Genomic DNA, 23,954 nt, shown 5'->3' on the forward strand with positions numbered 1-23,954 from the left:
TAAAAGGAAAAGGTGTTTGTTTAGGCATCAGAGTGTAAGAATACAACTAAGAAATAAAGATGATTACAGGGGCACCTGGGTGCCTCAGTTGGTTGAGCGTGTGACTCTTGATTTTGGCCCAGGTCATGATCTCATAATTCATGAGATCAAGCCCTGCATCGGGCTCTGTGCAGACAGCGCAGAGCCTGCTTGAGATTCTCTCATTCTCCCTCTCAGTCTCTCTCTCTCATCCCTCTCTCTGCCCCTCCTCCCCCACTCATGCATGCACACTCTCTCTCAAAATAAACTTAAAAAAGAAATAAGGATGATTACAAATTAATAAACAGGAAGAGAACATTAGAGAACTGACCAAAAAGAGGACTGATATCAGAAATATATTTTCTATGTTCAGAAAATCAATATAACATTGCAAAAGCATTAGAAGAAAAAAATGCATTGTAGTTCACAACACCTTGTTTTTTATTCAAATGATTACTCCTCACAGCAGAAAAGCACAGTAATTCAAATATAATTAACTGAATTTAGAAACATTTAAATTCATTTAAACTTCCAGTGGATTATGTAACAAATGTAATATCTTAGCTTGATTAAATAGTGACAAATAAAACTTTTATGAGAAAAGATGTTGAAATGCATTCAGTAATTACCGAATATATACTAGACAGAAACTGCTGGATATGGGGATATCAAGGTAAATAAAATAGTTTTTTTCAGAAAAGAGCAGCAAATTTCATTAATTGTGTTGAGATATAAAGATAAATTTTTTCTGTTCAATTGTGTCAAAATTGCTTTCTTCAATATCAATTACTTGAACAGTTATTTTTTTTTTTAAGAACACATACACACAGAATATACATATATACTGAAACTCTTTAATACAGGATCCTTCAAGAAAAAGTCTTCATTGTATATAAAAATAAGTTTCAAGAAAAAGTTATTTTGAACTATAATGAAAATTCATACTACATATACTTTAAAATTATCAATAGCTTTCCATCATTAAGCACTGTTCTTAAAGATACCAAAGATTCTTAGGCCTTTTTATATAAACCAACTGCTCAATAAGGATTGTAAAATGCTTAAAATAACAGCATAGTCACTAAATTCTTTCCTTCTATTCTACATTATTTATTTGAACTATTAGAGAAAATATTGGCAAACACTTTGAAATTTCATTTAACACCTGAAAAATGAATCATAATGGGATATCTTAAAATGTTATCTACTTGAAAATGACAAATACTTAGTTCAATTAAAAGTAATGTATATATTAAATATAACTTAACATTCACTTGGAATTTTGTCAACTGAATCATTGCTTTAAAGTCACTCTTTAATGCATCAAAATCCTGGAGAAACTATTATTTTAGACAAATTTTGCCACATGAAAACATCATTGTTACAATTTTATTCATTTTTAAAAGTTGTTGGAATCTTACAAACCACCCTACCACTGTTATGTGGAGGAGAAATAAGCTTTTATTTTTAAGACAATGTGAATAAACAGTTTATTGATGAAATGACATCCTCCCTCCTAAGAAGTACCAGAAATTACAATTAGTAAAGTAGAAAACTAAGATAAATTACTTACAAAAAGTGAGTCTGACAACTAACTTTAAAATGATCATTTTAGAGTTCAATTTATAAAGGTTTTATATGATAAAACCTATTACTGTTTAACTTATTTCTTAAAATAAAAAACCCTATGCAGAATCATATTTGCTTATCTAACCCCCCTTCAACTTGACCCCTAGTCTTCCCTTCAAGCTTGGCTACAAAGGTCCTTCTCGTGTAGTTGATATTTTTCATTATTTTTTTATCCTTTTCTCTTAGTGTTCCAACATTCTTACTGTTCCCAGCGAATGGGAGGCTTTTTACATAGTAGGACAAAAGTATACACAGCAGAGATAGCTGAGAACCAGAAGCAGTCCTGCTGGTTCCTCCCCACAGGAGATAATGTGCTGTAATGCAGATTTTGCTCGACTCTCTGCAGGATCTCACAAAATCTGCAAATCCCTCCCAGCAGACCCAGCAACAAAACTATATTTTCCTGTCTCCTCTATACAATGGTTTGTTTTATGTAGCATTCTTTGAAAGAAGGTGATTCACTGAGCACAAGTTATCAGAGGCTGAGCAATTACTTTACTTTTAAACTCTGCATGTTCCCATGGCTAATTAAAGCCCAGAGATATATAGACTGTTCACAAGTAGCTTTGTAATGATAGGAGACAACACTGATAATGAAGCAAATAGGATTACTGAATGGCCATTTTTTTAAACTACACTCTAGTAGCGCCTCTGCATTATAAACCAATTGGCCAGTTAAAAAGAAAATAAATAAACCCTTAATTTTTAAGACCTTTTCTATTCTAACTCTAATATGAACTGGGTTATTTTAGCTATCTTCACTGTGTGTTAATACCAGTTCTAAATGGGGCCTTTTGCCTTTTATTACTTTCACTTTAAGAATATACTGCTGGAGCTGCTATCTCTTAACTCAGAGATGCTTGTACTAACACCTTTTTACCAACACCAACTTAATTCTCTAAATTACCTCGGCTAGTCAATTTTGAATCCAGATTTATTTCTACTTTTCAGAGCACCAGGCATTTTGTACGCAGATACCTACAATATTGAAGATTTTTCCATTTCATCTTTAGCAACTCTTCATTAGTTTTCACAATACTTTCATATTTTTGTTCCTAAAAAATCATTTTTAGAAGTCCATGATATCTTCAATAAATACGTTAAGTATTTTGAGAAGTGCTTGATTACTAAATTAACTTAAAAAAATCATAGGGAATTTTACTTCCAATTTCAATAGATTTGTGGAAAAAATGGTTATATATTCTGATTTGATTTCCATTTAGAAAGATAGTGGCCGCATTGTTTTATTCGAATATTCATTAAAGCTGTCTTTGCGTTGAGTTCTGGAGGATTTTGCAAAAGCCAAGGATACATGCTCTAATAATAACCTATCCCTTATGGAAATAAAAAAGAAATATTTAAGAAGGAAATATTTTAAAACAAAAATCAGGGTTCTTTATGTGTAAGCTAATATTTTTTCTCATGCCTTCTAAGTAAAACAATGGTATTAAACAGAGTATTAAAATTAGAGATATTTTTGCAATAAAAACCTGATAAAGAACAAATCATATCTCGTTATATGACAAAATCTTAAAATAATCTAAGTATTCCACTTAAAATATACAATAAAATATACAATTTATTATTACCACCGCAAAATATTCTTTTAACAAGATGTGAAATTCATAGCATATAATGCCAGATAAGCTATTTATTCTTTAAAATAATTTTGCCATATAGATATTAGAAGACCAAGAAACTCACACATGCACACATATGTACAAAAACACTACGGTCTTAGAAGTTCTGCAAAATATATATAAGAACTGTAGTACAGCAGGCCAATATTATCAAAGAACATCTTGTTAAACAAAAATCTAGACCTTGGTTTATTATTATATTTTGTGACTACTTCCAGAAACAATTTCAACATTAAATTTCATTTCACAAGCTTATTTTTAAAATAAATTACAATCAAGTCTGAGGAAAGGAATGTTGAGGGAAGTTTCCCAGTAAACTTACATTATTTTGAATAGAAATGTACTTTTGCATAGAGTGGTAGTATTTTTTTTTTTCAATATGAATGAAAAGATCTTAAACTAGGGAAAAAGCCACACAGCCTTACCAAGGAATCTAAAGACCAAGCATTTTGTTCAATAATCTTGTCCATAACACTATCTATCTCTTCCTACAAAATGACAAATTTTATTGAAAAGAATATAACTATTAAACTCAGATATGCCCCTTATAGCCAACAGAATATTTATAATATAGTACTGACAAACTGTTGTTGTACTCTTGAAATCAATAAAAAGTAAATTATACATAAAAAATCAATACTTAATTCATGCAGCCATCAGTATTAATATTGGTGTAAAACACTTCATTTTACATACAACTGAGGTAAAATGCTTCATACTAGAAAAAAATTTAAACTGTACGGTGAATAAGTAGTACTTCATTCCTTATATTCTATTAAGCATCTTTGTATACATTCTCTCAAAGTATATTTATAGCTCTCACACTGCATAAGGACCTCCTATTGAGGTTCATGGTACCTTAAAGGAGCATATATAACTTTACTTACGTACAATCACAATACATCAATCACAGCTAAACTGAAGCTGTCATACCAGTAGCAGAAAACAGGGAGTTTTTCAGATTATAAAGAACAGGGAGGAAAAAATCCCAGGAATTAGCTAGCATGTAACTGGGGGGGAATGAAAGAAGGAAAGAAATATCTAATCTTAAGAAGAGTTTTATCAATAAGCTTACCCAATTCAAGATGAAAGCCTCAAAAAAAAAAAAAAAAACTTGCATTAATTTAAAGATTTAATATTTATGCAAACAACTCAAATGTCGAACAACAGAGATATAGATTTATTATGGCCAAGCCAGATAATGTATCATTGGTTAATCAATAATTATATTTATAAGGTTTAAAATAATATTTGGAATACTATAGCTATATAATATACTCTCTATATATTATAATATACTCCCTCTATATAATATATATTGCGTTGAAAAAGCAAAATGTTAAAAAATTTCTGGTATGATCTCAAAAATGTAAAGAAAAAATAAAATAGAAAAAAAATCAGAAGAAAAAAATGCTGAGATTTTTTAAGAAAGTATCTCTGGGTAGTAACTAACAGGTGATTTTTTTTTCTATATATATATATACACATATACATACATACATACATATATATATGTATATATATATATGTATGTATGTATGTATATATATATATTTTTTTTATTTCCAGGCTTTCAGAATTTTCTACAATAACTCTGTATTTTCATCATTAGAAATCATTAGAAAAAATATTTATATACATAGAATTTTTGTTTTCAAAAACAGTCTCTGAAAGTCAATTTGAAATCAATGTAATAAATCAGAGAAACACTCTGTTTTTAAACAGTTTTATAGTTGACCCTTGAACAACATGAAGGAGTTAGGGGTACTGACCCCTGCATGGCCGAATATCTTGAAAATCTACATATAACCTTTGACTCTCCAAAAACAACTACTAAAACAACTACTACTGTTGACCAGAAGCCTAACCTATACCATAAAACCGTTGAATAACACATATTTGTATATGTATATGTATTATATAGTATATTCTTAAAATAAAGATAGCTAAAGAAAAAAAATGTCATTAATAATGAGAAAATACATTCACTGTACTATTTAAAAAAATATGTGCATAAGTGGACCTGTGCAATTCAAACCCATGTTGTCCAGAGTCAACTGTACTTTGCTTTCAGAAAATTACACAATAAGTAAACAAGTCTTAAATATATTATCTAGATCACTGAGATCTTTCTATTCAAACTTCAAGCAGGAATAAATACTAAATGTTTCCATTTATCTCACAGTTTTTATACATGAACATAAAAGCTAACCAAACACACTGATCTTGGAATTCTTTCTCTTCTTGATCCAAGAAGAAAACAGAGTTAGGGCTTATATGATACGAAAAAGGAAAAAAAAAAAAAAAAACAGAAATAGTTCTGAGTATGCTTTATTCTATATGTTGATTCCAGATGACATGACTCTTAATATACTCTAATATATCCCTTTACCTATTGGGGATTATTTATAGTTGTTATTGGTGGAGGAGAAGGATTGTTTGGTGTTTTTTGTGGGTTGTTGGTTTTTTTGTTTGGTTGGGGTATTTTTTTGCTTTTTCATTTTGCTTTAGCAGCATGAATTTATGTTCCTATGAGATCTCTGTAAAGCAGTTTGTATTTTTAATCTTAGTAATGTTGCCAGTGTCCCATTAACATGTTAAGGCAACTTTCCAAAAAATTAAGTAATTTTTTCACATCACTTCATAATTACAGAGCACGTACAATATAACATGCAGGTGGGTTTTGAAAACATGAACAAAAGGCAAGATTGCTGTCATTAGGAAGTCTAATGCCACTTTGTAAAGCTTCAGTTGAATATCATTTCAAAGACTGTATCTAAGTGAAGAAACTATCTTTGAAGCTTACAATGGTACACTTCATTTGAGGATCCTAAAGTGCTTTATAAGTCAGCATTTTTAATTCCCATTTTGAGGGTGAAGCACTCAGTGATTCTATAACTGGGCTAGCATTACAGAATGAATCCAGCAGACACCAAGAATTCCAAATAAGCATTCTTCCAATTCACTATCCACTACATGTTCTTAGCATGCAAACCTCATTTAACACTGACACTGAGAAAGCCAACTAAGGAAATAGCCTTCATTTTCATTTTCCCCTCTTCCCCCACTATCCTCAAACTTAACCTATCATCGATTTTAAAACACACTGGTCTCTTAGCATCTCTCTCATCATAAGTATCCATCCTTCATATCATCCAGTTCTCACCTGGGCCTTTTCTCCCCAAACAGTACTACAGATCCTGGATGAGTGTCTCCTATATCTTTTGGGCTTCATGGACCCATAAAGTTTTTCGTTTTGTTTTGTTTTGCTAATTTTTTTTAATGTTTTTATTTATTTTTGAGACAGAGAGCATGAGCAGGGGAGAGGCAGAGAGAGAGGGAGACACAGAATCTGAAGCAGGCTCCAGGCTCCGAGCTGTCAGCACAGAGCCCAATTCGGGGCTCGAACTCACAGACTGTGAGATCATGACCTGAGCCGAAGTCGGACGCTCAGCTGACTGAGCCACCCAGGCAACCCCCCCATAACGTTTTTTAAAAAGTCAAACAAAATAATATGAGAGTATTAATACAGAGTTACCAACTTTTTATTTTGTCAATATTGTTACTCCCAAGAGTAGGATACAGTTACAAAATAAAAAAAACGGTGGAAAAACTTACTGAATAATTCTTATATAATTTCTCATTTTGTCAAAGAACAGTGGGAATTCCCTAAAAACCTTAGGAACCATTTCTCTGGACTATCCACCTTCCCTCCAACCCCTGCCCCACTCTCTTGCCCCTTCCCTCAGGTTTCCCTCTGCCCTGGAAGAATGCTGACTTGTTACTCTGATCTTTAGAGCCCCCAAAAACATAACAGAGACTTGAAAAGATATATTAACTAAATTAGGATCAATCCTGAGTAGCTCAGTAGCTCTACAAGAATAATGCAAAATAATGAATGAAAGTACATTGAGTGTATCTGCACATTCGAATGAAAAAACTGGGAAGGCCATTACTTATAATAAAGGTTTTTAAAAAAATTTTTTTAAACACTAATACATGGATTTGGACAGGAGCAGAGACCTGGACTGTAAGCCAGAACACCAATTTCTAGTCCCAACTTGGTCTCATTTGAATCAAACCTGTGTGAGTCTGAGCAGATCATTTAATACGTCTTTATAAAATGAAAAGGGCTAAACTAGAAGATCACTTACAGTAACTTATACTCTAACAATATAAGTATAATCTTCTCTAGAGAATAAAACAAATATAAAACTAGTATTGATTTTTTTAAGTAGGTTCCATGCTGGGCAAAGAGTCCAACCTGGGAACTTGAACTCATGACCCTGAAATCAAGAGTCAGACACTTAACTGAGCCAGCCAGGCACCCCAAGTGTTGATTTTTATCTCCCAACATTTGTGTTTATTAGTCTCATATAATTATATATTTCAAAGAAGGATGTAATGTGGTTTTTAATGAACGATACATAAAATAAGGCTGTTATAACAAAAGTTGATGTTCTAAAAATATACTTTTTTCAAGTTTACCAATCTCAATTTCCACATTCACATGTTCAATATCAACAGAAGAAACAAAAAGTGGCTGAAAACAGACTAAGCATAATAAACTTTTGAAAAAGAAAATCCTAAAAATGTTATAAGTACTGCTATCTAATAATATCAACATCAAACCATCATCTCTCCAAACTATGTAATAAAATCAGTATTTCAGATAAAACCATAGTTTTGTGAATTTTAAAAAAATAACAAGACGAAACACTATTTTACCTTTTAGAAATGATTTTCTCACTCCTCCAATTACAACACAAGCTCTGTGAAGGGCAAATCAGAATATTCTTCTTCGTTTTTCTCAGCAAAGAATAGCTCTCGATGTTTACTGAGTTTACCTGAACTGAACTAATTCTAGGTGCAAATGGTTTTCACTTCTGTATTATCATTATAAAAATCCATGATTTCCTAGACCTGTTCATAAACCATGTTTCAGGTCATATATCCCAGGATTCATTTTGGGGGAAAAAATGGTCAAAATGATTTAATCTTTCCATATCTCTACTTTTCCCCATGACTCCCTACTTTGTAGTATAACTTGGTGACAGTAAGTGTCCCAAAAGGTGAACATGGGCTCAGGAGATGGCATTCCTGACACCCACATGTGACCCATTTATCATTTCAACTCCAACTCTGTTATTGACTCTCACTCATTCCTGTTAGCTCTACCTTGAACACCTTTTATACTGTCAAGCTTCCTGCTTCTTAATCACAAAGTTCTTATATTCTAAGTGTCTTTGAGAACTACTTAGAAACAGACTTCCCTTGTATGACGCTAGGATTTTTCATCTTTCTCATTCCTGCCCTCTCATTCCTGCTTTCCCACTCACCCATCCCTCCAACACACACACACACACACACACGCACACGCACACACACATGCACACGCACACACACACACACGTGTGTTATTCTCCTTTGTAAGCTTGCCAAGGGGCAAAACCTGGTCCTATTGGCTATTCTCAGACACCTTCCTGCAAAGGAAACTTTCATTTCCTATCAATAAATCTATCTTTTCTTTTCAATATACCAACTTTGCTTAAGCAGCAAAAGTCAGTGAAATAACAAGATGAAGTTGTATTTTCAACCACCAACCCTATCTGATGTTAGCCTTAGGGATCCTCTGTGTGCCTGGCAAGGCTAAGTATAGAGTACACGCACGAGATTATAATCTACTTGTGGAAGTACAGTATCTTCACATAGGGAGTAGGGGGGGTAGAATTCAGTAGAAGCTCTGGTTTGGCCTGCTATGTGTGCTATAGCACATTATAGAGCACTTAGCTTTTGTTATGAAGATAAACTCATTTAATAAGTTTAGTAAGCACACTCTGTGCGCTGTAATAAGGAGGCAAAGATTAAAAGACATCATTTCTGCCCATGTGGTAAATAGAACATCAGGGTAAAAGATGCACTAAAAACTGTTTTAATAAAGGCAGCCATATATACAAAAGGTCATAGGACCACAATGGAGGGAACGTGACTGGCTCTGGGGATGGAGGTACAGCCATTTCCCAAAAGATATTTCAACTGGCTATTGCTGGATTTATAGGCATCTATCATTTAGAGAAAGGAGAAAAGCATTCCAGGCAAAGTATCCACACAAAACACAAGTGGGCACAAAACAATGCTAACACATCCCCTAAATTCACTGGACACGCCCCTTCCTTCAGCATCTTCAGGCCAGAGTGCCCCGTTTTCCCCACACATGTGTAAGAATGGGGTGGGGGTGGAGGAATTAAAATCAAAAACTATGTTTAGGATAAGGGACAGGGGATGAAAGTGGAATCTATAATGGAGGCCAGATTACAATGGGCTTTGTTCCTTGGGCTTAGTTTCATCCAAGGGCAGTGAAGAGATGTCAGAGACTTTTAACCAGAGGAGTGACAGTATTAGACAACTGGATATCAGACAGCTGTTGATTGAAGGTGACTTGTAGAATCTCCCCAGTCTTTCACCCACAGAAAGCCCCCTCACTAACCTCAATAAAGACTTTTCTTTGAGAAAGAAAGCCCCTTCCTTGGGGCTTGGCAAAGAATACAGAAAACGGTTTCAATCTAGACCATATCTGATCTCACCAGATCCTCTTCCCCAAGACTGCTGGAGGATGAGAAAATGGAGAAAAGGGAAAGAGGAAAAAAGGAGAACAAACATTAAGCATTAGGTACCAGGCAAGGCACTAGGTGCTTCACATACATTATTATCAGATTTAATTCAAAAAAACCTTCTGAGGTAGATAAAATCATTCCCATTTTAGAGAAGCCAACCAAGTTGCCAAGTATCACAGAGTAGTAGAATATGGAGGCGGAAAATAGGAATTAAACCCAAACTCAACTAACTCCAAAGATATTCATGTGTGTAAGGATAATGTAGTTTTCCCCCATGCCATCTTAATTTATTTTTACAATGAACATTGTCTAGTGGACTATTTAGTCTAGTATCACTTTATAAATAAAGAAATTAAAATTCTGAAAGGTGGTCATACATATAATAAGTGGGTTGAGGAGTAGATGAGGTATAAGAGAAAGACAAGGCAGATGTCCTAGAAGGGTGCATTAGCTGCATAAAAAAGCGAGCTACTGAAATACAGGTACCAAACTGACAAGACTCTTCCTCCATTATCCTTAGCGCTGCACTAATGAACAATGTTTTATTGGTTTCAATGCTATTTTTGTTTCTACATTAAAGTGAAGGAATAGTTATGCAGATAAAATATGTATTGTAAAAATGGGTAAAGATTTCTTTTTTGCTACCCCCCAAAAACATGTAAACCAAAAGGAAGACATGAGAAACAGCAATTCTTTAATCAGACACAGAGACTAGTATAATGGCAGTCCTTCTTTAGCAAACATTAATTTAAAGGTTTTGTAACTACTTTGTCCTGAATACATTATGCTTTTTTTATCATAAAAATGCTTAGAGGAGTTCAAATTGGATAAATACTAAGAAAATATCTAGATTATAATACAAACACATCAAGCCTCTATTATGTAGCTTTCTGCTTGCTTTAGAATTGAATTGACTGATATGAAAAATCACACAATTAGATTTTTATATTTGATACTGAACAAAGAACAGCTGCTTTTTTATAGATATATACCAGGCTACAATGAAGTCAGGAGCAATTTTTCCATTCAAGGAAAGAACTGGTGATGATGAGTCACATGAATCTCACCAATGTCACTATCTCTAATATTGACAATAAATTAATCCCTCAGTACTAACAGAATCCACACCAACATTCCCAAATTGAGGTTGATACAGAGGTTAGAGACAGATGGCAACATACCCTGTCATCCTTGGTAAAGATAAAAACCAAGCCACCTTTTCTTTCCATACATCCATAGTATCAGGAGTTTTTTTACTAACTTAAGAAATTTTCAACATTTAATAACAAATAAAATAGGTTTTTCTTTTTACATTCTGAGTGAAATTAAAGATCTGAGGGAAAATTACATCATTTCAACTGGTGGAACACAGTAAAATATATTAGAAAGATGACCATGCTCACTGTCTGTCTTGCCCTATGTACCCAACTCAAAATTAGTAAAGGAAGTATAAATATATACATATATATATATATGAGTATATATGTTTATGTTTATGTTTTAACATTGGAAAATGGATAAAGAACATAATGAAGATGACAGTAACCTGAACTATTGTTTAAATATCACTACAATAACGATATTATGACATACATTCAGATACCAGAGCAAAAACAGAGAAGAGAAACAGGAATTCTTTTCATTATTCTGATAAAAAGAATGGGGAAGAACTAATGAAAAAGCAGCTACTACTATGACAGTACAAAATTTCAATAGTATCTCCAAAACTCCAAAAAGTTTCTAATTTACTATCTGAAACCAGATAGAAGATAGCTTGTTTCATATACTGAAAAGCACAAACTGTCAAAAAAATGAAGCTAAAAATATTTTTAAAGTTATTAAGATATATGTAAACTGTACTTCAACAGTACATTTATATCATTCACATAATAATATGTGACACTAAAATCCCAGATCATGACTTCCTGGAAATACTTCTGAAGAATTTCTGAGACCCTAGTGATAGAGTAATTATCTTCACAGGATGTTGGTTAAACAAAGTAAGTGAATAACTTGATATGGTAGTTGTAAACATTAACACCTATAAAAATCAAACGTGGCACAATGTCACTTAATAGTGCTTTTGATAATGCTAAAATGTTATTTGCCTCCAACTCTGGGTTCCACAGGAAAATACAAGGCTGGTTCGGTACTTAAGACCTTCAGGAAGACCCTGTTTCTTGTATTCCCCTATTTTCACTTTTAAGTTTTGTCTGGGCAATTCCAGTACACAAATAAGGATTTGTCATAAAGATAGGCAGGCATCACAGGGTATCACCTCATCCCCATCTTCAGGCATATGAATGTCTAACCTTCCAAAACACAAGTTTTAGAAGACAAATTTGAGATTGAGCCTTAAAAAACTTTCACAAATGATTTTATCTCTATCTTTGTGACTATTTTAGCTATTTAAAGCTCTCCTGAAGCATGATAATATTTCATCTTTCTCTTACATGGCCCCAAATATGAAATGATCTACCATGTACATAAAAATATCTTAAAAATTAGAAAAAAAGAATGAGTAATTCCTTAACTAAGTTAAATATCTCTGATTCTTTTAGTATCTACTTTTGCAGCATGCTTTAAGAGGGATCTTTGTGGTGATGGAATAATTTGATTATGGTGGTGAACTGCATGAATCTACACTTGAGATAAAATGACATAAAATTATACACACATATTGGGGCACCTGGGTAGTTCAGTCAGTTGAGCATCCAACTCTTGATTTTGGCTCAGTCATGATCTGAGGGTTGTGAGATCAACCCCTGCACCAGATTCCATGAGTGTGGACCCTGTTTAAGATTCTCTCTCCCTCTCCCCCTGCCTCTCTCCCCTGCTCACTTGCTCACTCTTTCTTCAAACAAACAAACAAATAAATACAATTTTTAAAAAACTAGACACACGTTTTACCAAAATCTATTTCCTGGTTTTAACTGTACTCGTTTTAATACATGTAAGATGTTATCAATAGGGGAAACCATGAAGAGAACATAGGACCACTCTGTACTATCTTTGCATGTTCCTATTTATCTACAGTTTAATGCATCTCACAGAAATCATAAGATCTCACTGCCAGAAGTATAGGAGAAAAGTAGAAAGAGTAAGAAGGAACATTATTCCTGCAAATCTAAGATATCAATGTGGGTAAACACCAGGAAAGCAAATAACAAAAGCAGGTATATAATGGCAATAATCTGAATATTTGACAGTATATAATAAGCTTAATGGGACTAAGCATGATGTGAATATAACAACCAAATTATCTATCTGTATGTCAACCTATATCCTTTTCTGGGGTCTGAAAATATATCCTACAGACCTACTATAAACAAGAAATTCTTTCAAAATCTTGAATTTTATTTTAAAATGCATGTATTTTACACTGATGTCATTTTCACATTCATTTATGTTTTTAAACATTTAATTTACCAGTTAAATTATTTACCAGAATTATTTTTTTTACCAGAAAATTAATAAAGGGAAACTTCATTTCAAATGGAGTCAGGGAGCCCTGAAGAGAAAGCTCTCATGCAAATCTTGCCATCAAAGCTTACTTCACATTCCTGGGCAGAAAGAAGTTCACTTTACTACCCCAGCAGGAAGAAAGAAGATTTCCACCTTGCCCAGCAACAGCCTAGCCAACGACAACCTGCCACAACTCAGCCAATGAGAAAACAATCGGCACCCTGAACTCTCACTTTCCTCCAACAGACTTTTGTTCAAAGCATTCCCTCCCCAACTTCCTCCATTTTCTCTATCAAATAACTATGGTTTGTCTATCGTTTGCCATCGCTTGTATGTCCCAAATTGTAATTCCTCTGTTATTCCCAAATAAATTCATTTTGCTGATAAAATAACTGGCTATTTTATTTTTAAGGTTAACACCAGTTTCCCCCCCCCCCCAAAAAAAAAAGTTAGTAAACCTGGCATTCACAGAAGATGGACAAGCTTATCTGTAGCTTGGAACCCTCCAACATAACTCAGAGTACCCCAATTGGAGAATCATCGTTTTATTTTCAACTTACAAGGTGGTGATTCACAAATTGTTTTGCTGGCCTATTCTGAAATAGCCATTAGATCCTTGTTGACTAAGCTAACTTCAAGAAAATTCTTAGAAGAGGAATAACTGCTAGCAATGTATCATTTCAGCTATGACTTCCAAAAAGGCCTTATCCTAGGAACCATGTACCTGCCTCCTGTACACAGAGCCTCCCCAAGGAAACATCATCTATACACCGTCTCACTTCAACAAGAAGGAGTAACGCCTGAGGCATTTTCACAAACATATGTAAGAGTAGGCTTCCTGCATAAGTAGCTTAAAAATACCTGGTTCTTATTTTAAAGTTTTCTGGGAATTTAGCAAAATTAAATTTAGAGAAAAGGTCCAAAACTACAAGGCTCATTTAGTCGTTCCCAATCAGATTCACATCACTTGAGAAGGTCAGACAAAGGAAGCTTTTATCACCTCAATGTAATTAAAAATCTCAAGCTGACTTCTATGACCAGCATTTCAAAAAAGTGATACAATACACCAGAAGGTATTTACTTTGGTTTGAACACACTCTAAGAGTTCTGAAGTCTAGCAGGAAATAATGTTTCTGGTTTGGTAAAACAAACAAACAAAAACTGAATGGTCCCCTCTGGGAGCTAAGCTGTAAGTGCTTCTTAAAACCAGGAGATACCCAAAAAGTTGTTAAATCACTGAGTAATGTGTTAAATTGAAAATTAAAACAAAACAAACAAAGAAACTACTACTTACATAGAGAGTACGATCTGTTTAAAAGTGTTTCTACTGTGTTTTTTCTCCAGTTTCTAATTGTAAAAAAAATAAACAGATCCAAAGTACATTTAAGAATGCATTATTTGAGGTTATTTTATCACCAATGATAACTGAACGCAACGCACAGGAATAAGACAGCACAGCTCATACAGAGTTATAAATTTACCAATAAATAAGGCTGGACCAATGTAATAAATAAAGTCCTAAAACTGAAGAAGTTAATGAATAATTTTATATACTAACGTTGCAAAAAAGCAAAAAGCCATCTCTAATGTAGAAAACATTCATCGATGGTACTATATACAATGGAAAAGTCAAAAGTATAGACTTTTCATTATCTGTTTTTAAAGGATTCATAGCTCTTCTAAAATTTTTCACAACTGAACATCTAAAAATAAAATATCCATAATATATTCCTAAACAAACCACACTGTGGTAATTAATACTGAGAGCATAAATTCCATTATTAAAACTTAACTGTTTATACTTTGAAACCACACTTATAAACAAATAGGGAAAATCATGCTGAATTCAAAATACTAAGTTTCTATGAAGACAAATCACCTTTCTTATCTGAACTGCTCAGATCAAAATGTCAAAACAATTAAATTACAATTTTGTCTGACATCCAATATCCTATGCAACAGTGCAAAACAGACAAGCCTGATTTCAAGCATACCGTTTGCTTTTAAATGGCAAACAAATTGAGCAATGAATCAAATTTTGCAAAAGAAAACATGAGACAATATGCCAGATCACAGAGGTCAAGGTATTCATCAAGACTCACTTTCTATGTAACTATATGCTTTTGGCTCAGGGGGAGAAATTATCCATTCCTTCATACAAATACAAAAATAGACAAACATAGGACAGATACTTATCTGCCTATATACCAAATATGACTATAAATCACATTTTTAAAAATCACATTGATTTTTTTAGCTATATGTGCATACTTATATTTATGTGTATTCATATCTGTATACATGTTTACACATGTGAGACCTTAAATTTTTGGCTTAACAAACCTAGTTCTTCCATGTTGCTATCTTATCTATTTCTCTAAATGTACCATGTAAAAAAATTATACCATCTTATTTTTTCAGCTGTAAAAAGGACTAAAATGATCTTGAGCTACCTGTTCATTTTTCAGTAAAACAAAACAAAACAAAACAAAACAAAACCTGAAGGCCAAAGAAGACATGGACACAAAAGCTATCCAGGGACAGACTGGTAAAAAAAAATTAGATAATTTTTTGCCCAAACAATCATGTTATATACTAAAGGCACAGACTCCTAAAAACTGATTAGGTACTGTCAGATGAAACAATAATGGGCTCCTATTGTTATATTTTATATTTACTTACTTTTTAAAGGAAAGTGTTCTTTCAAAAATTCACTAAGCCCTCATGAGAAAATAAAATAATGACACACTAGAATATTCTACCCAGGCATATTTAGATTTCATACCTTTTCAACTCTAATGTACATTCAGGATTAGTCAGCATCTTTAAGACTTTACATATAATCACAATATAGGACTACCTAAGTACAAATCATTGATTTATCAATTAATTTTCATTCTCTGGCTAAAATTCTTTTCATATATATTTTTCCTATGTATCTAAAAAGAATGCAGCATTATAGCTTAGGATAAGGATGCTGTAACAGAACTGCTTGTTCCACTACTTACTACTATGTAATCTTGGGCAAGTTACTTACCCATCCATGCTTCAGTTTCATTTTTGAACTAATAAGACCTGTCTAATGGGGTTTTGGTGAAAATTAAATGTGTTAGTACATACAAACCAAAACAACAGTGCTAGCTCTTAGTAAATGCTTAAAAAAATATTAGCAATTATTGCTAATTTCTGGTGGCCTAATAGATTAACTAACATATTGGAGCTAAAGGAATCTCAGAGACAACGTAGAATAGAGTTTGGCAGACATTATGTAAAGGACCAGAATAAATATTTCAGCCTTCTCCAGCTACACCATCTCTGTCTCGACTACCCAACACTACAGTCTATGACAAATGCAGATACTATGATCTATAATAAATACAGACAATAAACTGATGGATATAGTTATGTTCCAAAAAACTTTACTTACAAAAACAGGTGACAGACTGGAGTTTACAGCCCCCTGATATAGACACACTCTACAAAAAAGTGAAGAATAGAGAGATCAAATGAGTAACAGAAATCTGCCCAGCAAGTCATTGGCAGGTACAGAACTAGAACCAACTAAAATTCAGTTCAACTGTCTTTTTACCTATCATATAGGAGAGGCTCCATGAAGTCTTCCTATTATCTACAAACAGAAGCAATCTCTCCATTTTCTACCCTCTCACAACAAGATCAACAGAAAATTGACAGACTTTATTTTTTTTTAAAGCTTATTCATTTCTCAGAGACAGAGCATGAGTGGGGGAGGGGCAGAGAGAGAGGGAGACACAGAATCTGAAACAGGCTCAGACTCTGAGCTGTTAGCACAGAGCCTGATGCGGGGCTTGAACTCATGGACCACGAGATCATGACCCGAGCCGAAGTCTGACACTTAACCGACTAAGCCACCCAAGCGCCCCAGAAAATTGACAGATTTTAAAGGGTGATAAATTCACTGGAGTTCATTATACTATTCTCCCTACTTTTGAGTGTCTGATAATTTCCATAATAAAAATTTTTTAAACTTCAAACATTTAGCAAGTCTCTCAGAATATTAGTGTACATTCTTTTGTTTTTGTCTCTAGTAGATATGGCAATTTGAAGGCAGGGATTATGTCATTTGCATCTTGGTATCACTATCTCCTGCCTCATACAGAATCCTATTTTATAATTAGAATTCAATAAGCAAATGGTCCCTAAATAACTAAAGGAGAGTCATCTCAAACAGATACTATTTCCAATTCCAACAATCCTCTCCAACTTGTCAAACTGCTCAATATCCATAAGTAAGGTTGTCAACATGCTATCTTTCCCTATACCCAATTGTTGCCAATCCAGTCTCATTTATATCATTTTCTTTTTTTTTTTTTTTAACATTTATTTATTTTTGAGAGATAGTGTGAGCAAGGGAGGTGCAGAGAGAGAGGTAGACACTGAATCTGAAGCAGGCTCCAGGCTCTGAGCTGTCAGCACAGAGAGATCATGACCTGAGCTGAAGTCGGATGCTTAACCGACGAGGCCACCCAGGCGCCCCTCATTTATATCATTTCAAAATCTAACCTCAAATCTACTTCTAGCTAACATCTCTTTCTAGGTCTGATACCACCTATCCATAAGTGGATTCACCACCAACAACAACACTGCTCTCCATCAGATTCCATTTGGTACTCAACAACTAAACCATCTGTTTGATGTGATGATAATATTCTTAGAACTTTACTGTAGTTATCTAATAGCACTAGAGCTAAAATTCAATGTTTTTACCTTCCTCATCGTAGCCTTTCCCAGATTTCATGATATGATCTTGCTTACCTTATTTCTTCTTTCACATGTAGCTAAATTTTATTCTAGAATCTCAACTTTCTTTCCAAGTCTTCTCCCGAGCAGAACCCAAGGCTGAAATTCCCTCTTCTTTCCTCAATAAACACGTATTTCTTTGCTTCAAGAAATTTTCACAATCTCAAAGTATGTGCTCATCAAATATGCCATGAACCAAGAGGAAAAAAGATAATATTTCCTACAAATTTCTAATGTACCACAACTGCCACTCACCACAATGACAAAAGAGAAGAGATCCAAAGAGGACATCCACACACATTCCCACCTGCATCTGTGTCCACAGTTCTCCCTCACTTATTACTATAGATAAATAGTCCATCCTACTAATAGATAACCTCTCGACTGTTGCATCCTCTCCAACATAAGAACAATCCCTCTCTCTCCTTGCATCATCAATTTCCCAGGTCTTTGGGCTCTTTCTCATTAGCATAACAACATACCATTGTTTCACACATCATTAAAACTCTTTTTATATCATATAGCCCTCCAACAAATCCTCCATTTCTCTCCCTACTTTTTCAATAAAAATCTTCAAAGATTTTTGATGCATACCATCATGCTCTTCAATTTTCTCTTCTCTATCACATTCCAAACTAGCTTTCACCATCCACCACTCCATGGAAAGTATCATCAAATCACCAATGATTTCTTTTGCTAAGTCAATTGTCAATCTTCATCTTTAAAACAGGTGACCAGTCCCCTCCCTAATTCTTCAAACACTTCCTTCATTTGGCTTCCAGGAGCCCACACTCTCCAGCTCTTCCTATTACCAAGTATGCAGCTAGTTTTTAGAATCCTTTGATCATTCCTTCTCAACTCATAATGTGGGAGTGCCCCAATGCTGTCCTTGGTCCTCCTCAGTTTTCTAAGCCCACACATTTTTTTATGAATTTATCCAATCTCTTCACTTTTAAAATCAGTTATATGCTGAAGAATCATAAATTATCATTAGCCTGGCCTTCAGACTGCCTGCTTGACATCCCCACTTGGATATTTAACATGCATCCAACCCTTAACACGTTCAAACCCAAATTCTTAATCCTCACCATATCGTTCTCATGCTCTATTCCCATCTCAGTAAATGGAAATTCTATATTTTCAGTTGCTTAGGCAATTAAGTTCTCCTAAATTTCTTTTGCTTTCACACTCCATACCCAATCTGTCAGCAAATCCTGTGGATTGTACCATCAAAATACATCCAGAATCTGAACTTTTCACCACCTCCACTGTTACCATCCTGGTCTAACCTACTATCATCTGTCACATGGATTATTATAATAGCCTAACTGGCCCCCCCTGCTTCCGCCCTTGCCTTCCTTCAATCTGTTCTCATTATGCCACAGTAATGGTGTTAAATAGTTGTTAGTTCTGATGAAAACACTCCAAAGGCTTCCCATATCATTTCAAGTAAAATCTAGAGTCATTACAATAGCTTACTAGACCATTAGTACAATCTAGTCTCTCTTTCATTTAAGACCATACAGCCTATTTCCCTCCTTCCTCCACTCTACTGAACCCACACTGGCTTCTTTGTGGATCTCTGAACACACCATTTTGTTCTGTAGACCTAGAAAGCTCTTGCCCCAAATATCACATGGCTGACTCCTTCAACTACTCTAAGTCTAATGAAAGGTCACCTGCTCTGAAGGTCTTCCCTTACAATCCTTTTTTAAACTACTAAACGCACACACACACACACACACACACACACACACACACACACCCTTTCCCCACAGCACTTACTATAGTAACATCACATATTTTTCTATGTATTGTGTATACTGTCTCCCTCCACTAGAATGTATATTCCAAGAAGGCAGTATATTGCAGCGCCAAAAACAATGCTTGGCACACATCGGGCACTCGATAAATATTTGTTGACTAAATGAATAAGTATTCATGTCTCTATGTAAATCTGATAATGCTTTTGTAAGCAAGTAACAAATTGATCATTTCATCCTTGTTAGTCCTATAACAAAAGTCCATAATACTCTTTGTATGGTACCAGGAATATATTAGATCACTCTTGTGAAGAGGAGTTACTTTCTTATTTCTCAGAAGTCTTGAAATCAGAGATTACTGCCAATTGAAACTACTGTTAAAGATATCCTCTTCCTATTGAGAATTCTTAAGGGATTTTAAAGAAATGGGGAAAATCCTACTCCAACATAAAACCCAATCCTTTCCTTACTCCTTTTTGACCATTCACCCAGAGCACTTTGTATCACTTTTGCAGTAGTGTTCACCATGGTCCCTTCTCCTGGATATGGAGTCTCTGCAGGACAAGAACTGAATCTTGTTTCTCTCTTAACCCGTCATCCAGTACCCATGACCGGCATTCAAAGAACTGTTATTGGATTGAACTCAATGGAGTGAATACCACAGAAACCTGTGACATAACTGCTTATAGTTGTCAAGATGTAGTCCATCAACAAGTAGCACCGCTATCTAGGTTTCTACGGTCGGTTTCTAACAAACCCACGTCTTCTGTTATGTCTAAGTGAGGACATTCATGCGCAGGTCCAGGATCTATTACTGCTCTCAGGATGCACAAGTCACAGGAAGCAAAGGGAGGATAGAAAAGTAAATGATACTGTACGTGTGCCTGTTATTCTAACACTGAGGAACAAAAGAACACAGACACCAAAAGATGAGACACCCAACAAACGGGGTGATGGAAGGGGGAAAAGTACAGAATTCGGAAAACGAAGGGGTCAGGGGGGCTAGAGGATGGAGCTACGCAAGGAGACCGCAGGGCAAACGTGTACTAAGGCTGACGCTAAGGTAGAAGCCAGCGCAGGCGCTAATCACAGGCTGCTCTTTCAACACTTTCTCCTAAACTTCCTCGAGAAAGCGGTCCTGCGCGTCCTCCGGAGCGGCATTCCACACGCGGGGCGTCACTCGGGGCGAGCCATCCCCAAAACACCGGTCCGCAGCGCCGCTCGTCTTTACCTGCGTCCCGCTAGGGTGCCGCGTGGGACAGCCCAGCCGGCTTGCGTGCATGTGTGAACGTGTCAGAAAAGGGCACTCGGGAGTTGCCAGGCTCCGCTCGTAGACAATCGGCTTCGAGAGGTGGGCGGGGGCCTCGAGGCGGGGATGGGGGCTCTATTCGCTGGGGGCCAGCGAATGGCGGGGGGACTGGCGGAGCCAGGTGCCCCGCGCGCCGCCCCTCGGGGTTGCCCCCGCCCTGCCGCCGCCCGGGCGCCCCTCCGCCCGGATCCTGACGCCCGGTCGGCGTCCCGGGACCCACGCAGGGGTGCGGCCAGCGCCACAGCCGCGCCAGTCTGGGCGGGAGACAGGGCCGAAAGGCTCGGCCCAGACCGCGCCGCCTCAGAGCGCCTAGCTGGTTTTGGCAAAACTTTGAAAACAGAAAGACTTCGTTTACCTGAGCGGCGCGGGCGCGGGCTCGTCTGCGGTACGGCTGCCGAGCGCGGGCCGGGTTTTCAGCAGCCGTAAAGCGGGAGGAGAGCGCGCGAGCCGCGGCGCGAGCCCTCGCCCCCGAGCGGCGGCCCCGGCGCCTCCGCCGCGAGCGTCAGCCGCTTGGCAAGGAGCGGGCTGGGCTGAGTCATAATAAAAGACACGTTTGCCGAGCGAAGTGGGAAGAGGGGCCTCGAGGAGCCGTGTTAAATGGCAAGAGGTTCAAAAATAGGAAAGGAATTTTTTTTAAGGGGACAAAACTGAAAAGCTTGTCTCAAGGTGGAACAGATATGAGCTTCTTTTATAATTTGCAAATAGTTTACAAATACTCTTTGTGTCTAATAAAACTTTTTATTAAAGATTTTTTTTCTTTAAGTGCATTACCTGTGGAGCCAGTGAATGGGGTATAACGCTCAGCTTCACTTGCAGCTCTCAGACCTTGTGCAAGTTACTTGAATCCCTTGCCTTTGTTTCTCATCTGTCAAACAGGGTAATAAAAGTGCCTCCCTCCGGACAGAAAATGCTTGGAGGGTACTTGGCATAGTACCTGTACTAAACGTTAATTATTAGGATTTAAAAATAAACTGGGGTTAAGTGAAGACGAGCCTAGATGAGCAGCTTTACAAGGAAGGATTCAAAAATAAAGCAAGGACTTTTTGCAAGTGGGGTAAATTAGATAAATGCCTCAATGGAAGAAAATAAATTGGTGCCTGTAAAAAAATAAGTGAAGTCAATAGATGTAGCTGAGGTGGAAAAAGGAAAAGAAAAGGAAAAGGGCAGAGGGGGCAAGGAAAACTGGGTGCAGTGACCAGACATCTGAAGGAAGCTTCATGGGGAATGGAGGAGGAGTATATTTACTTGCTATTTAGAAAATCATGACAAACTCCCTCTGCTGAGGGAGATTTTTAAAAAATATTTGAACAGATAAACAACTGTCTCAAAATGAGCCCCAAATGAGGAGCCTTCGCTCCAATGAATGAGATTTGGCAGTTCTGCAAAATGAGGAAATTCTTCCTTGTGCTGCATCTTAGTGGGTTGAGTCATCAAACCCATAGCAAAACTTAGTGGGCTGGATTCCTGAAAGACATGCCAGATGGATGCATTCTGCTTAGTTTTAATAACTGTATGATGTTCCCTCTGTACTGTCAATTTTGGAAGAAAGGAATCTGAATAAAGATTTGAGAAGAGAACTTGAAAATAAAAGCTAAGCTAGTTATTTATTATATGAGTATCCATCCACAATGAGCATACAGTTAAAGACTGCAAAACAAGTAACCTTTTCTCCCAGTTCTGTTCTCTCTTCCCTTTGTTTCTGCTTTTAATGTATTTCTTTTTATCCACTTTTATTATATCATTTTTATACAATGAACCTACCCAGGGGAAACGTGGTTTTAATTAATACTAAGGCATGGAAGGAATTTTAGCTAGGCCTCTCTAAGTAGGGTCAAACTTTCTGAAAGAAAGGTTTTTCAGTTGAAGTTTTAATGAGAGCAAGGGTAAATTGGCAGATGTGAAATCAGAAGTTATTCTAGACAAACAAGAAAATAGACTGAAAAAGAGAATGGAATAGAAATCAGAAAGAGTTCTATGCCCTAATTACTGGAAGCACGGAAGGCTAGAGGAAAGTTTTCTCTATCAGATCAAGAAAAATGGGTATCTTGCTTTACCACCCAGCCTTTCGAATACAAACAAAAGAAAGAAAAGAGAGAGGAGGAGGGGAAAAAAAAAAAAAAAAAAAAAAACAAAACCTTTATCAGATTCTTGAAATGAATTCCTAGGAGGTCTCCTGCCGGGTAAAAGATTTGGAGGTGCCTCTTTCAGGGAAAAACACCAGCAAAATATTTGAGGGGATTAATTTTTGCAGAATTGGGGAAAACCCTAAGATAAGAATCCCACTCTCTTTGTTTCAGTTTTGCTAAGCCTTAAGGCTGAGGCCAAGAGATTTTCATTAAACCTTTATTAATGAAACAAAGAGATGAAATCTTAAATGGTGTGAAGCCCTTAAACTAAAAGGAGCAAGAAAACAAAACCAAAGCCCAGAAAATAGACAAAGAGATTAGGAAGTTTTTTCTAAGGGGAACCTTTGAACTTTTGGCTGTCATGTGAATGCTTGTGACTTGCTTTAGGCAAATAGGACATACAAACTAAAGCTGAAACCAAAAAGATCTGGTCAGTTTAGATAAAAAAGCTTACCTTGCCTGAAATGTTTTGGTCTGAGAAGATAATTCCATTCATTTTAGGTAGAGACAAAAACTCACCACCTGGTTTTGTATGCCCATTAACACCTCAACCACCAGAATCTACTTGAATGCATTTTTTAGTAGGACTCCTGGCACTTTGTGAACTAAAC

General features: G+C 35.9%; 1 protein-coding gene across 2 annotated transcripts in view; it reads right to left on the minus strand.

Moving 5' to 3' along the window:
* NAALADL2 (N-acetylated alpha-linked acidic dipeptidase like 2) overlaps nucleotides 1-21,686 on the minus strand; it is a 1,333,736-nt gene extending 1,312,050 nt beyond the window's left edge. For both annotated transcript variants that reach the window (XM_019463211.2, XM_019463212.2), the window contains exon 1: nucleotides 21,573-21,686. The gene's annotated coding sequence lies outside the window, so the exon portion shown is untranslated. The remainder of the gene's footprint in view (nucleotides 1-21,572) is intronic.
* Between the last annotated feature and the right edge of the window lie 2,268 nt (nucleotides 21,687-23,954).

The sequence above is a fragment of the Panthera pardus genome, unplaced genomic scaffold, assembly GCF_024362965.1.
Source record: "Panthera pardus isolate Hobbes unplaced genomic scaffold, ASM2436296v1 HiC_scaffold_16, whole genome shotgun sequence".
NCBI classification, from domain to species: Eukaryota; Metazoa; Chordata; class Mammalia; order Carnivora; family Felidae; genus Panthera; species Panthera pardus.